The sequence below is a fragment of the Euprymna scolopes genome, chromosome 6 (genome assembly GCF_053919585.1).
Source record: "Euprymna scolopes isolate OS-2025 chromosome 6, ASM5391958v1, whole genome shotgun sequence".
In the NCBI taxonomy this organism is placed as follows: Eukaryota; Metazoa; Mollusca; class Cephalopoda; order Sepiida; family Sepiolidae; genus Euprymna; species Euprymna scolopes.
In genome coordinates this window covers 42,156,972-42,174,287 of record NC_136487.1, presented here as the reverse complement: position 1 = coordinate 42,174,287, position 17,316 = coordinate 42,156,972, and positions in this window count along the sequence as shown.

Here is a 17,316-nt window from a genome sequence, read left to right as displayed (position 1 = left end):
ATTTTGCCATGGGGCATCTCTGATGAGCTCCCTGATGGCTTCCCAATCAGCCTTTTTGTAATACCTCGTTGTTTTGAGTAGTGGGTCTTCAGTTTTAGGGCGAGAATTTAGGCTGATTTCTACCATTATCACAGCGTGATCAGCATTCCCGAGTGGGCTATGGGCATTTGTTGTACAGTCATTGGGAACTGTTGTCAGAAAGAGATCTAGAAGTGAGGCATGTTGATCGTGCTGGTCTGGGAAACGTGTCGGAAATGTAACCATCTGAGATAGGGAATGAGATATAGAGAAGCTATATGTGGCGCTACCAGCTACGTCTGTGTGATTTGAGAATCCTAGCCAGTTACTGTGGTGGACATTGAAGTCACCAAATACATGTATTTGTGCGCTAGTATCGAGGGAGAGTGCTATATCTATGCTGTCTGAGACTTTGTTTATTAGGGTACAGTCTTGGTTTGAGGGAGAGCGGTAGAGAAAATATAAGTGGCTAATATTGTGTTGCATATTTAGTCTGAAGCACATAAAGGCCTGGCCCTCTGATTCTAGTTTTATTTCTCTAGTTAGGGGGAGGGTGTTTCGAATATAGACTCCAAGTCCATGCATATGTCTGTCCGAGTCCTTACGGTAGAGTGGGAGATAACCAGGCATGTTAAAGTGGTTAGAGGGTATGGAGGAGTGAAGGTTAGTTTCACTTAATGCTAAGATATCCGGGGTGTTTACAAGGAGAAATGACTCAACATCATCTAAGTTAGTTCTAAGCCCGCGGATATTAGTAAATGCAAGCCTCAAGGGAGGAGGCAGGTTGGTTTTCTTTGAGTTTGGTCCTGGTTTAAACGTAACTTTTGCTTGAGCTGTCATTTCATTTTATTTTATTTAAAAGTTTCAGTTAGGGTGGATGAGTGAGGGGGTGCTGGACAAGTAGTTGTGCAGAATACCAGACATGCAATACAAGTAGACCATCAGCTGTCCTCACCCACAGGATTGTGGCCTCAGGAAAGCCCACCGGGGATGAGTGCAGGGTCCCTTTCCATGCGCGACATGGCACTACAAACATCCCGATATTTTACAACTGTTGATGGAGCAGCCGCTCTAAGCGCTACCAAAGAGTTAGGGCTCCTGTACTATCAGTCGGAAACAGCAGCCAGGAACTGACAATCCGGTACCCTCAATCCATTAGGCAAAGCTAGCCCAGTCCAACTGCACTGACATATATGGCACTGAAGCACCCCACTGTGTCCAGTTTAGGGGGATGGGATGTGGCAGGAGTGGGGAAAAGCGGCGTTCATTACCCTAGTCAGGAAACAAGGTCAACCACTGGGTGATTCAAGCGAGTCCCTGTGATAGTACCTCTACGCCTGGCCAATAGGCAAAGAAGGAGTATGAAAGCCGAGCGATAGACAGAGTCTATCTCCTCCTTAAGCAGTTTAGGTTTGCCAACCGGTGATTTGTTTGAGTCACCAGCTCTAGGAAGGTTGTCGTCCAGGACTGAAGAGACCTCCCTCCCCTAGGTTTAGTTTCAGAGTTTTCCTTCTCCTAGACGGATGGCCTGGGAAGACCTACGGGTCCATCAGCTCCGAGGGGGTTCGCCCCGCGCCTGGGTCCTAATCCAGGTATTTCTGCGACCCCGCATGGGTAGTTAATATTTATTGGTTATTTAGGTTAATATCTCCTGGAAAAATCGGGCATTTAGGTTAGCTTCTACAGAAGATTTTCACTCCTCAAGTGTGATTTACAAAGGGCATTATTATGCTGTCCATTTTCATTTATACTGAGAGAGGGTATACGTAAAAATTCATGCAGTGGAAGCAGTTAAATTTGCTACAGTATTGGATCGAGAGAGTCGAGTTGATGTATGGTTAGATATAGTTTTGTAAGTTTAGCAATGTATGGTTAGATATGGTTTAGTAGGTTTAGGAATGTATGGTTAGATATGGTTTAGTAGGTTTAGGATTAGGATAAAGTGTTAGAGTATGATCTACTTTCTATTAGAAATTCTGATTTGGTGCCCAAACCGGACATTTAGTAAGACTGAAAGATTAGATATGCTCAGTATAGAGACAAGAGAACATTTGATATGGAGTACAGTTATACCTGATAGATATATGTTATTGCATATTCTGTAAGTATAGTTAAAGTATAGATGGATGGATAAGTAGTATTGTATACGAATGCATGGAATTTTAGACAATTAAATATATATATATATATATATATATATATATATATGTATGTATGTATGGTTAATTTATTAATAAAGTAGAACGATATTCTTTTCTTTACATTCAATCTGCGCACATAGCAATAAAAATACTATTTTAATCGATTTTTCTAGGGAGTCATGACTTAACGAAGCCCAAATGCCATAATGATATATTGTTAAATGAGTATCCGATAGACGGTGAACTAACACCGTTATGATTCATAATGATTGTGGTGATTGAGCAGAATTTTATTATTTAAGAGGATGGCTCCACGAGAAATTGTTTACATTCACCTTGAAAACGACCATGTTGTCAGTTGAAACTCAGGTATTATGTTTAAGGAGTAAAAATGGCATACTGGTAAAAGTATATTCTTTTATAGTTAAGCGTGATACATAAACAGAAAATATATTTCAAATTTAAGCTTAACAGACTGACGAAAATGCTAATTCAAACTTAGGAGTTAAGCACAAGACCGATGGAAATTCTATTTTTAAAATGATACACGACATATCACCGAAAATATGATTTTAAACTTAACGTCACAGAACAATATAAAGGCTATTTTAAATCTTGCAATTAAGTGACATAGAGGCCAACGCATTATTTTAAAGTTAATCGTGGTAGACCAACGAAAATTCTATTTCAAATGTAACATAACAAAATGACAAAACGCGTATATCAAAGTTTATAGAGTTAAGTTCTATACCAAAGAACATGATATTTTAAATGACATCATAGCAGGCCAATGAAGACGCTATTTCAAACTTAAACACAGCAAAACAACGAAAATCATATTTCAGACTAAAACATTTAGTGACAAACAGAGAAACACGGTATTTTCAGCTTAAACATGACAAACCAACTAAAATTCTATTTCTAACCTTAGCGTGGCAAATCAATGACAATCTTTTCAAAAACTGAGTAAGTCAGTGAAATACTAAATAACATGCTATTTTTAACTGAAGCTTGGCAGACCAACTAAAATACTGTTTTAAACGTAAGCGTGATAGATCAAGGAAAATTATATTTTATCCTTAAGCGTTACAGAACTGAGAAATGTGTTTGTCAAACTTAGGAATGTGCCAACAAATATGTTATGTTAACAAAGAATATACGATGCATATGCGATTTAAAGCTTATGTGTAAAAAATGCTATTGCAAACTTAAGCGTTACAAGGCAATAAAAATACAGATACTGATGCGAAATATGGACCGTACTTAAATAATGACGTTGTTATTTAGAAACCCATTTTAACACTACTTCTGTACTTTTACCTAACAATTTAGTAAACATAAGATACTGTAAAATTGTAATTTAACTTAAACATCTTATCTAAAATAGCAAAGCCTGTATTCGGCATAAATAACAACATTTAATTAAAAACAAGCTTGATAAACCGATATACACAGCATCTTAAAGAAATGCTCTCGCGGTTCTATAATGAGAAGCCTCCGGTCAATCTGTGTGTTGTGCAATTAAAAAATAGTATTTGTAATGTGAGCTTGACAGATCAATCAAGGATCAAAGATCTATGGGTATTGAATAGATGCGTCTACATCAGAAGTGTAAGCAATTTCGGAACACAAATAAATCAATAATTTCGACATACTTTAATTGTATAATTTAAAAATGCATGGAGTGACGTGTTCTGAAATAAAGGTAACTCTATTTTATTTGAAACTAGCAGGACCCGTTAATCGACGTTGCCCGTTAGTAGCATGCACCCCCGCGTAAAAATTGAAAATTGTTTTTGTTGTTGGCCAACCCCCAACCTCTTCATGTTAAAACTGGCTTTCGGAATATACACCACATTTTGTGCTTAGAGGTGGGGTTGTTACAAAATTTGCTGGAAGGTTCAGGGTATTTTTCAGAGTATGGTCCAGGGTAAAGTTCAGGGCAAGGTATTTTTGTTGGCAAGACCGGAGTTATGGTGGCAAAAACTATCCTTCAAGGCAACTAAATTCCTGTAGTTACATGTAGGTTACCAAGTATAAATGCAAACGGTATTTAAGAAAGTGACCATTTTAAGTAAGTTGTAAAAGTAAGCATTATAAACAGAACTGTTTATTTAAATAAAAAACAATGGTGAAATAGGGCTATATGGGAATATATTTTTGCTTTACACCTATTTGCGTTTCCGAAAAAACTAATAGAAAAGAAGTAATCCAAGCATTTTATGTGACCCTCCCCCCAAAAAAAACCCCAGAAGTTTATCTACTGTGAAATTAAACAAGCAGCTTAGTTTTGTTGGAAAATGTTAATAAAATTAAATGATAAACAGAGCACTTGCAATATTTGTTTTCAAAAACGATATCTATGTCCATTTTTAATAATCAACGTGTTAAATACTCAACGTGTTAAATACTAAATGTACCAACGTAGAAAAAAGAAACATGTTCGCATTGCTAAAATAGCTTCATAAAATGTTTTATTTTTTTAATAAGTGTATAATAGCTACCTCCAATGCGCGCCACAGTTTTACCCCCCTGTATATAACACTATCTAACTGGAATGTTATATTATCATCCTAATTTTTTTTACCATTTAAAATAAGAAGCTTTAAAGAAACTAGTAATATGGTTACAATTTTTTTACAGCATACAAAAATAATGAAAATGCGAGACAAAAATTGTATTTACATTATCGACGCTTTAAAATAACGTTCATATGCAGAGGCGTTTTTGAAGCAGTAGACATACACATGTTTAAAAACTCTAGAATAAAATCAAATTATAGTCATATTTTCCTAAAATTTTCGATGTTTTTCATTATTAAATAAACTCACATAATAAAAGTATGTTTCATTAAATATATTAGAGGAAACATTTTATTTTAGGTATTATTCACCCATATTTCATGTTACGGAAACTAAAAATGTAGATTCATAAAAATTTCAATATCTTTTACAGCTGAAAAGACAAAAAAAATTAAAAAATAGTTTGATGTATATATACCTTTAAGCTGTAAATAAAATTGGATATGAAATCAATATTAATATATTAAAGAACATAAACAGATTTTCTCGCTAATTTTTTCTTGATTTTCTTGATAATTTGAATTACAACAACAAAAACTACAAAAGAAAAAATTCTAAAAAAATAATTATTTAAAAATATCGTGAAACTCGTATTTCAGTCTGAAAAAAATATTTACAAATAGCACGATATCCAAAATGCATAAGCAAGTTTTGTTTAATTTAATCTGCCTAAAATGTAAGCATGCGATTATATTTAAATTTAAACTATTCAGGCTGTTTAACAAATAATAAAAAAAAGGAATAATACAAAATAATACGAAAAACCTTCAACCGCTCTAGAGGTGTCTTTTGGATAAGAAATGTTTAATGAATATGTCAACACGTAAAAAGTCCGCCGCGGTATTTCTAAAATTTATTTTAGTGCTAAATATTCTTGTAATAATTCTTTGGAGGTGTCTCCTGGATAAGAAAAGTTTAATGTATTTTATTTTCATTTCATTCGTAAACATGGGAGGGGAATTTATCTTCAAATATCTTTAATTTCGAATTAAAGCCAAAGTATGTATTAAGTCCTTTACCACCTTTTTTTAATGGAGGGTAGACAACGCATTGTGGATGCGTTATCGGCAGCTATCGGTGCTCTCGCTTCTCCTTATTTATCCCTCAGTCCTCATTTCGAATGAGTGATTTTTCTGAGAAAGAATGAAGAAAAAGCTACTTTCCAACACGGTAGTACTTCATGAACAGTGGCCTGAGATGTTGGAAGTCTTCTGTTTCTATGTCTACCCTTGATGCCATGTTACTAGTAAGGGTGTTGGAGATAAACGTTTCATCTGCCTGACGTTATCCGCCTGATAGTCAGGAACCCGAACCTTGGATTAACCACTAAGGAGGCTGTCCTATCAGCAGGTGCAGCGCATTGAGGCTGCTGTATTGCCATCTGGTGAATGGACTCTGGACCATGCAGTAGTTTCTGGTGGGGCCTCTCGATGCCATACTAGTGGGTAATTGTTACGGCTTTACCTTATCATGTGCTACAAAAATTCCTATTATTTTCTCTCCTGTTTTCCCTCTGTGTTCTCTTCTAACAAAATCTGTCGACCTGTTCCACAAATCCCAAATCCTCAACATGAAATATCTCCAGAAAATATACACGAATAAACCTAGAACCCATCCTCCAACGTAGACCCCTACTTCCAGGTCTCCTTCTCCAACACCAGGGGTCTACGTTCCAACCTTCCAGAGGTTGAAACCCAATTGCAGGAGACGAAACCGGACATATTCTTTCTAAGTGAAACTGGAATAGGGCCGACCACTTCCCTAGACGAATTCATAAATAACGGATACTCTAACTTAACGTCTAACTCTGGCCTCAAGATCGCCATGGGCATGGAATATGTGGCTACATTAAAGATTGCTTTCCATGTGGTAGGGATATCTCCAGTGAATACCCTAATTTACCTGATATGTGCTTCCGGGTTGCATTTGTTTACACCACTGCATTTATATTTGCCCACTATCGCCCCCACAACAGCGAAATACTATATTTAAAAGCATATTTGAGAAAATTGACCACTGCATTTATATTTGCCCACTATCGCCCCCACAACAGCGAAATACTATATTTAAAAGCATATTTGAGAAAATTGACCACATCCTGTCTGCCCATCCTTTGGCTAACATCCACATTTGAGGTGATTTCAATGTTCTCAATGTAGAATGGCTGACCCACTCGAACAAGACAGATGACGAGGGGAGGTTCTGTCATGATTTCACCATTGCCTATGACCTCACCCAGATTGTTCACGAACCCACCCGTGTGCCCGACATTTCCGGTCAGTATGCTAGCCATCTATACCTTTTTCTCACAACTTCCCCTGAGCTATGTTCATGTTCCGTTTTGTCCCCCTCTTGGATCTTCCGACCACTCTGTTGTATTATCAGGATTAAAAAAAATGCAATAAGTCTTCAGACGTACCGCTCCACCGTACGGTATATCGATACTCTACGGCTGACTGCGATAGCTTCCGTACATTTATATCTGATCTACCCCTACATTCCATGCTTAAAAAGGAGGTGTCCTCTATAGTATCAGACCTGACCGAATGGTCAATTGTAGGCATAGACCCGTTTATACCATCCAAAAAATTCCAACAAAAACCTAATAGCCAGCCATGATTCTCCCCAGAACGTGCTGCTGCCATCGCGCACAGAAATCACTTTTTTCTATAGGTACCAACATTATAGATGCACTGAGACTAAAGCTGCTTTCAGGACTGCCAGCAACCACTGTAAAAGTATAATAAAAATGAAAGAGAGCTACATGATCAGTCCGTTAAATCCAAAGTTGCTGAGCAGCGGCTTGGTTCCCATCAGGTTTGGCAAATAATAAACAGGATCCTAACCAGAAGCGTGCGTTCTATCATCTCGTCAGCATCAAACAAGGCCAAACTATTTGCCAAGAACTTTTTGGCTGATTCTACCCTACACGATGAAGGCTATCAACTCCCCGTATTTCATCCTCTAACAGACAACACGCTATGCAACATACAAATATTTGTGCATGGGTCGCTAAGCTAATCAATAACCTTGATTCCAGTAAAGCAACTGACCCTGACGGCATTCCAATTATAGTGCTCAAAAAGCTTCAGCCAGAACTTGCTCCCATACTTACAAAATAGTTTAAGCGTTGCCTTAAAGAGAAGTGCTTCCCAACACCCTGGAAAACCTCATCAATATGCCCTTTATTTAAGAGCTCAGGTGATAAGTTGTCTCCCTCTCAGTACAATAAGTCTCCTGTGTCATGAGTATGTTGCTGGAATCCATATTAAATAGAGAAGTAGTCAAGCACATCTGCATAAATAATCTTCTTAGTGATATACAATATGGTTTCCGTTCTGCAAGATCTACAGCAGATGTGCTAACAGTTATATCTCATAGGTTTAGTGAATTTCTTGACAAAGGCTTCCTCTCTAGGGTAATTACTCTTGACATATCAAACGCCTTCGATAAAGTATGGCATAAGGGCCTACTTCACAAGATTTCCAACTACAGTATAACTGGAAATGTTTTCCTGATCAGTAATTCATTTCTCTCTGATAGGCTCATAAGAGTAGTGGTTGATCGGCAGAAATCAGAGTCCCTCAGGGGGCCATCCTGGGCCCAACTCTCTTCCTTATCTACATCAATGATCTCCCTAAACACATACTTAAATCACTCGTTGACATCTATGCTGATGACGCAACCATGTACGGCAACACATCAAAGGCCGTAAATGAAAAAATTCTCTCTAATTCTCTCTCCTCTGATCTTGAGCGCGCGGTACAGTGGGGGAAGACGTGGCTGGTTACTTTTAATGCATCTAAAACCAAACTCCTATCTTTACATCATAAACGCTCTGGTCCCCATCTGACATCAATTGAAATGGATGGCTCTCGTCAAGGGGAAACCCCATGCTTTGATAAGCTTCTGGGCTTGACCTTTACTCCTGACCTGAAATGGAACACGTACATCAAGTCTATTGCCAAGGTCGCCGGAAAAATGGTAGGATCCTTCTACCGCTCCAGAAGATATCTCACTGCTAATGCAATTCTCTACTTATATAGAATCCAAGTACGTCTGAGGATGGAGTACTGCTACCACATCTGGGCAGGAGCTGATAAAAACATTTTCTCCTGCCTTGACAGAGTACAAAATAGGTTTCGTGGCTTAGGAGATATGCTGCGAGCTTGTCTTTGTTTTATCGTTACTTGCAAGGCAAGTGCTCGTCTGAGCTCCAATCCATGGTCCCCTCCTCGCCGATCTTTCACGAAAAACACTCGTCTAGCCAAAACACTGTCAAAAATTTTCGCCACTCTTTATCTCTGCCAAAACCAAAACGTAGATTCCATGAACAAGGCTTCTTTCTTGGAAGTGCACGCATGTGGAACTGTTCCGTCTGCCTGTTTCTCACCTGACTACAACTTGGATGTCTTCAAGTCCAACATCAACAAATTTCTGATGAACCGCCACCTTAAGTAGACATTTTATCAAATCTCAACATTAACGTACTGTAGACGCAATAACACTTATCCCAGAGTGGCTTCCGGGCCTTGATAAGTGGTGACCACCTTGTAAAAAAAGAATAAGTTTTTAACGGTAGGTATTTATGTATTTTTTGTTCCGTGCTGGGTAAGGTGTTTTGTAACGAATCTGTGTTTCTGCCTTTTCAGATGCATATTATGGCAGATGGTATCACGCTCTGCTATCATTTACATCCGAAATCAATAGCTACTTTAAAATTTGTTGATTATGCAATTTTATTCATTTAATCGTGAGGTAGAAGAATAGTAACAAAATACCCTTCCCAAGGGTTAAATGGCTTTGTAAATAAAAACGTTATTATTTCAAACGCGACAAGCAGCTAAATCCCACCAATTCACAGTAGAGATCTCTATGTGTAAGAAAGCCTCCTACTCCAATAGTATCTTCCCAAGAACTGCTAGACTTTGGAACTGCCTTCCGGGATTCTGCTTTCTCAACTGTACTGACATGTTGAAGTTCAAGAGTAATGTGAAAAGACATCTTGCTACTCATAATACCCATGTAACATGTCTGTGATAGCACCCTCTGCTTCAAAGTTGCACTGTGTCTTTTTTGGGATGAAAATTGAATAAAATGTATTCATAAACAAAAACAGTTATTGCATACGAAAGTATAAATATATAGTTGTAAAACATTTATTTTTATGTCTGAGTTAAAAAATATAATTTTTATTTAAAAATTTAACAACATTGTATTTTTATATAGTAAAAAAAGTTAAGATAAATTAGAATTGCGCATGGCCAAAAAAACCAAAAAGAAAGAATTGACATTGGTATTTCAGTAATAAGGCAAGGAAACAGTAATTCGTTCTGACTAAAGTAACAACAGGGAAGTAGATGTTGTCTAGTAATAATAAAAAATAAAGTTTGTTTAATTTTTTCCGAGTTTCCGAAGTTTGTAATCGGGGTATTCAATCAGAAATATTTACCTAATATAATCAGGGAAGCCATCTGTATTTTAATTGCTGGAGCGTTCTTTTTCATGCATTCCGAAATAGCAAAATAATTACTTTTTAGCTAATGAAATTATGTGTTGTGTGTAATATGGGGAGGAGAAATTATTTTGGGGTAAATAAAAGGAAAGGATATGGTATGTATAAGTATATGAGTCAGTAAATTAGGGCGAAACCTTATGTATAACCCTAATGCAGGAAACCTCCGATGCGGAATGATAGTGGGAGTAGTACTTTTTTTGTTAGAGGGGGGGAAACAACTATTTCCATTGTATATCTCTGCAATCGTGATGATATCACTCCTAAGAGTAAATGTAATGTTTTAATATTACGAATTAATGTGTCGAAAGTGTCGTTCTATAGCTTAATAAGTAATGGCTAATAGTGTAAACCTAATAAATTTGTACGTACCATCTCTTGTTGCAAACCTACGGTATTTTGGTCCAGAGAAAACTGCGCCTCTTATATTATATATAGGGAAAATCCTATTTTTTTTGTAGATCTCTCACTGCTTTTCATTGTAATTTTATTATATTGAAAATCAGCCCTCTGAAGTGTGAAAGAATTATCAGAATTTAGGATTAAAAAATAACTGTTCTATATTTTTCAGTCGCTAAAAACTGTTGGTTTATAACACTAAATGGATGTGTATAATGTTTTGTTTTTTAGAGTTATTTCCCTTTTTCGTTACTTTAGCTGATGCTTGTATGTCGTACAGTTGCTACCAGGAGTACTTTTCTCAAAAGCGTCGTCGATTAACAATTAACTTAATGAATTTTTATATATAATTATACATCATGGCAATTTCATGTTCGTTCGTACATTATCACCATGCACAATTTTTTTAACCGCTCGATTTCTGCATATGTTTATGCATAAGAAATAATTGTAAAAAATCCATCTTATGTCGCTCTTGTGTTGAACGTAAAACTAGAACTAAAATAAACACTTTTGACCATAGAGTGACTGGAGGAGTTTCAAAGGCGAAAAACACTCACTGCAATTAGTATCGTATAAGTTAGTGGGCGATTTCAGTTCTTCACTTGCTACATACTTTAATTCCAGTACTTAAAATACGAGTTAGAATCCATCTATAATGCAATGCGATAGACGAAGAAACAGTTTATTTCAATACAAAAACAAGATGGTCAATAGATTTCGTGATATTGTACGAACGTCGCTGTCCCTCTTTGGTTTGACCTAAAGTCATGTAATAAAAGCTTGTTCTACAAGCCTTCCAAATCTAAAGAAATACTCAAGCGAGCAAATATATAAATGTATGAATCAGTCTATGTATATTACCAACATCTCGCCATCCTTTCAATATCAAATTCTTGTGGAGACGCGGATAAAGGAAATAAAAAATCACAAACTGCAAAAAACAAAAAACAAAAAAAACTTTCACATGGAGACAAGTACGCGATATTCACAGCCGTCGTACATCATAATCCTATTAACAGCAAATACGTAAAAGCACACGCATGCGTAGTCAGTACATGTATAGATCAAACAAAGTAATGTCACAGTGACCCAAAAGAACAAATAGAGTAGACCTCTAGTCGCCTTAATAGTTCAAATGATGTTTCAAAAAGTTAAAATCATTTTTTAGACACAACTGAATCAGTCATAGAACAACGATACTGACAAATGTAGCGAGATACCTACATGTAATAAATGAATATATGTACATATATCTATGAGATGAAAGATGAGAACTTAAAATTAAATAAAACTTTATTAAATTATCAAAAAATTGTTTATTAAAACATAACGCCTTTAGACCATGGCATATACCACCCGAAAATGAGTAAACCACAGATTTATATATCCACCCCCCAAAAAACACTATTATAAAGACATTAGCTTTGAGAGGAAATAGCGATAAACTATATGTATATGAAAGCAGAAAGGATGTGGACAGTATAGATAGCAATACGATATGATGAATGTTGAAATTTAGAGAAGAGTAAGAAAAATGACATAGAGTAGGCAAAAAAAATAAAATATTAAAAATAAATAAAACAAATGTAGTTAAAACTTTAGAAATTAAACATGTGAGGTCCGAGAAAATTATCCGCCAAGTTGAACCATTCTCTAGTGGATATCGAGTCGATGGGAAAAATCCGCATTCAAATTTCAAATAGCTCAGATTTCGGTCTCTTTCGCTTAGCAATTTTGTTTCAAAATTGAAAAGGATTGGTTTATTAGCTTGAAAACTAATCCGTTGGATGCAGCTATTTAAGCATGTACACATAATCTTTACTTCAATAAATACACATACTTACAGCTAACGTATATATATATATATATATATATATATATATATATATATATACACAATTTACTTGATGTCGTTTCGCTATTATCTAATAGCATTAAAAGCCCGAGAGAGCATATAAAACTAGTGAATATATATATATATATATATATATAATTATAAAACTCAAATGACCTTGTAACGATGTATGTAACCCACTTTCCGGTTTAGGATATCCGGTTGCACATGTATCCATGACCTGCGTACTGAAATATTAACGTTATTATTTCGAAATTATTATTTTACATGGGAAGAGTGGGGTTTAAAATAACTTAAACGTAATACAGAAATGAACAATATAAAAAAAGCAGATATATAAAAATTTGAATTTAACTATAATAAGTATTATGGTATCTGTTCAGTGCACATTTACCTATAAGTGTGGCCAACCACTTATAATTCAGTAACTTTTATTTTTCTTTTTCAAAAATAATTAATTATAATAAACAGAACGACTCATAGAAATCTATCTATAGCCTTTTTTCATTTTAATATACTTTCATAGAAAAAACACTATTTTCTTTACGTCACAAGTGTCACAAAAAACTATTTTCTTTACGTCACAAGTGTCACGCTCATACATGAATTCCATAGCTAATATAACATACTGACCCAGCGGTTCAGGGGTAGTCTAGTATATATATATATATATATATATATATATATATATATATATATATATATATATATATATATCGCTTCATATGCTAATGGTAATTTGTATATCACTTCCCAATATGCTCAACCCAGGATAGGGAGTCATTATTGTCATCCACATATAGTACTGTTTCGCTGTTTCACAGCTCATCAGTGCAGTTAGGCAAGCAACTACCTCAAGCCAGGATCGAAACCTGACTGCGCGTATGACAGTCAAAGCTTCTAACTTGCGCTATTCGACTGCTGCTATACGGGAAGTGAATTAACAATATTTTGACATTGTCCGAAGACGCCAGCTCAATTTGTTTATACAAAGAGCCGCTTCATACGCTACAGATAATTTGTATATCTCTTCCCATGGGTTGAGCACTTTGTAAATACATTTTCACCCGACGCGTATTTAAAGCGATTAAGCGAAGCCCACTAATAATTTGTTTGTAAACAAGCTGATGGTTCGAGCACTTTGCGACGTGAGGGTGTGGATTTAATACATACTCTAGGAGAAATATTTACGGCACTGATTCGTAGCCGAATAGTGAGAGCTGCCGACTGTCAATGCGCGGCTGGGGAAGGTGTTTGTCTAGCCGCACTGATGAGTTGTGATACAACGAAACACTACTGTATGTGGATGACAATATATATATATATTTGTGTATGTCTGTGTGTGTGTGTCTGTGACTTTTTCAGTGTGACTTTGTCGTTGTGTGTGCGAAAATTTCTACTGAACTCTTCTCTGAAAATTTAGTCTACAGAATTGAAATTTGATGTATATGGTGTTTGAACCGGGAGCATATTTTCGATTTTTTTTTGGAGCCGACAAAATTTGCTGCTAAAAGGTCTAAGTTTAAAAACAACACCGTTGACCTTGGCAGGGTAAGTGTAAAAAAAAAAATCATTACACATGCTGTTTCTTTTGCGCATGCTCAAAATTAAAAATTCATAGCTCAAATTCCGTTAATTTTTTTCCTTTCTTATCCATCTGTCTATAACTCAGACGGTAACGATGCTGAGAAATAAATAACGACTTAACCTGATGTGCTAAACCTTCTGGTTTCGGTTCTAAATCTGATGTGCTAAACCTTCTGGTTTCGGTTCTAAATCGTGATGCCTCTAAATCTGATTGTACTAGAGTTACTTCTAACAGGGAAGACAGTGCTCAAGTCGTAGTTTTTCATAACTGTTGAAATCTTTACTATATATTGGATAATAATCAGTAGAAAATTGACTTCATGATAAAAAATAAAAAAATAAACAATTTGCATGAATTAAAATATATTTATCTATATGTTACGACCAGATAACACCGGGCAGTCTGCTAGTATATATATATATATATATATATATATATATATTATCACTTTTTATTTTTCGTCTATTATCTCTTCTATTACATTCACTTAATTGCGCTCCATTCATATCAATATTCACTTTGCAACACATTTTCCATTTTGTTTATTACATTCTGCTATTAAATCTCTTCATTAAAGACATTATTATTAATTGGACATTTTTTTTCTTTATCTCTTTTATGACAAGCAGAACTTAATTCCGGTTTGAACGCTCGCATTCCGCGCAGCTATAAATTAAAGCTGTCCTATCTGGGGATTATGTAGCGTTATGTCATCATTAATATAAATTGCCAATTAAATATGACAGGTATATATCATTCTTTATGTGCTGTTCAGCCGAATGAAATTATACGTCATTGAATGAAAAGCCTATAAATGACGGATCTTCGTCAAGAGTCACTGGAAGAGTAACAATTAGTGAGGCTGAAAATTGCACCACGTCCAGAATATTACATAAATAAAGAAGTGCTGGGAAATGAAACGGTTCTTATTGTTATTTTTATTATTAGGTCACCTGGTACAATGGGTTATGAGAAAGAAGATTGTCGGAAGAGATGAGGAACGATATAAGATTTTTTACTTATATTAATAAAAAGATATGAACTTGGTTTGATTAAGTATGGGGTAGTATATGTGAGGAAATTTTTAATATTGGATTTGAAGTGACCCAAGTTGTAATTATTAGAAGGGCAGTTTCAATGGTGCAAAGCTTTTGCCAAAACGTTTTGTCATTAGAAATTCTTTCCTGGTTTTAGGCACTTGAATAGAGAAAATCATTTTCCGTTGTGGTAGAAGACGGGTTATTACTGTGAATGCCTTACAAAGAGGAACCAGAGATTGAAGTTCAGTCGAGCACCTTCCATCCAAGTAATGATAGAGTAGAGAGAATTAGAAAGAAACTAGAAATGTTTCTTCTATAAGAAAGTATTTATCGTAAAAAGAAAAGATCGCTCCTACTAGATTGCAAAGTCGATTCTGTACTTTGTTAAAGTAAGAAAAGGTATCAATGAAAGGCGCTTCGCCAAATGTAGCAGCAGAAATACATCTTAGGACGTATCTGAATCTTGTATAAATAAACGATTCATTTGAAGCCAGGTACATTTTTATCAGCAACCTTAGCAACAGACGATATATACGTTTTTCATTTAATAACTCTTATGAAAGAAATATTAACAAAAAAACTTATTAAAAGGGCTTCTTTGAACAGAGAGCGGTCCATTTCGACTGAGACAAAACATATGTGAGAGAAGAGAGAGAGAGAAAGAAAGAGAGAGAGAGAGAGAGAGAGAGAGAGAGAGAGAGAGAGAGAGAGAGAGAGAGAGAGTATATGTGTTTGGAAAAATTCGATAAAGTAGCAATTCTTTTTAAACAGTATTGGTGTTGTTTAGCATCATCCATCCATTTCGTATAAATAAGATGATTTTTACTGGCATTCATTCATCATACGAAACAAATTTTAACATAAACCAATTCACCGACTTATATAATAAAATCTAAAGATTATAATTATCGTGTCTGATCTACTTCGAAGAAAATTTTATACTAAAAATCAAGCATTAATCTCTCAACATATGAATTAATTTAAATATATGCTATTAGTCTATTCACGTTCATCTCGGCACATTTTTATGCAAATGTTCTTATAGAAATCGCTACACTTCAACGTGACGCCATTTGATATAACTAGCTAAGAACAAAATATGATTATCGCAATAACAGGATATGTCTATTGGCCTTAGTCTTGAGAAAACTAAGAGGAATCCAATCAACAGGAAAAGAGTTCCACATACCTACAGATTTGAAAAAAAAAAGCTACGGAAATAAAAAAAAATACTGTATCAAAACAGCGAATGGGTGGAAACTTCAAGAATAACATCAAAACGAACTGGAACAAAGAAACAAAAAATAGATAAGACTAATATGAAAAACATAATAGTCTTTATAAGAAAAACATTAGTCGAACAACATTAGTCCGTGAGAATGAGGTTGCAGAGAATAAGACAGAGTTGACCAATCAAATTACAGATACTTTTCTGAACCTTATCAAGAAAACTTAAATCGAACCTATTCACCAGCCGAAATATGACAACAGTACTTCTGATTGTAGATTTGTAGAGATAGAACATAAACCAGGCGTGAGAAAGTGTTTGGAGCGATAGAGTGAACCAACTTTAAAAGAAGCATGAAGAGCAATATGTATAATGTATGAACACCAATAAATATTTGATAAGAAAATAACCAAGAAGTTTCAGAATCGATTTCTCATCAAGGGAACTTTCCTTCACACAAGCAAACATGTACAGTGCCGGCAAAAAAACGTTCGCACTGTTAATTGTTTCAAAAACTGAAAATTTAAGCTAAATTTAATGTAACTGTTTAAACAACCTATACCTCATTTGATTCGCCTTTTATTCCTCCATAATTTTACCTATTCACGTTTGACTTTTAATTGAAATATTCTAGTGTTTACGTCAATTAAAAAAAAATCTTCAAATTGAGGAGGCAAAAAGAAAGTCCGCAGCAACAAATTCGATAAAACAAGCTTAAATTATCGCCCTAAATCAGTTTAAAATATCCACCAACAGACAACAAAGCATCTATAATCGTACTTGTTGTTGTTCCAGGTTATACAACGTAATATTTAGTTCATATTCCACAAGTTTCTCTTAGTTATCGTCAGGAGCTCATTAATCTCCACCTTTCTGGTTTATCCAATCGAGAAATCAGCCGCAGATTGAAATGTGATGAGAAAACCGTACGAAAGACTGTGCAAAAG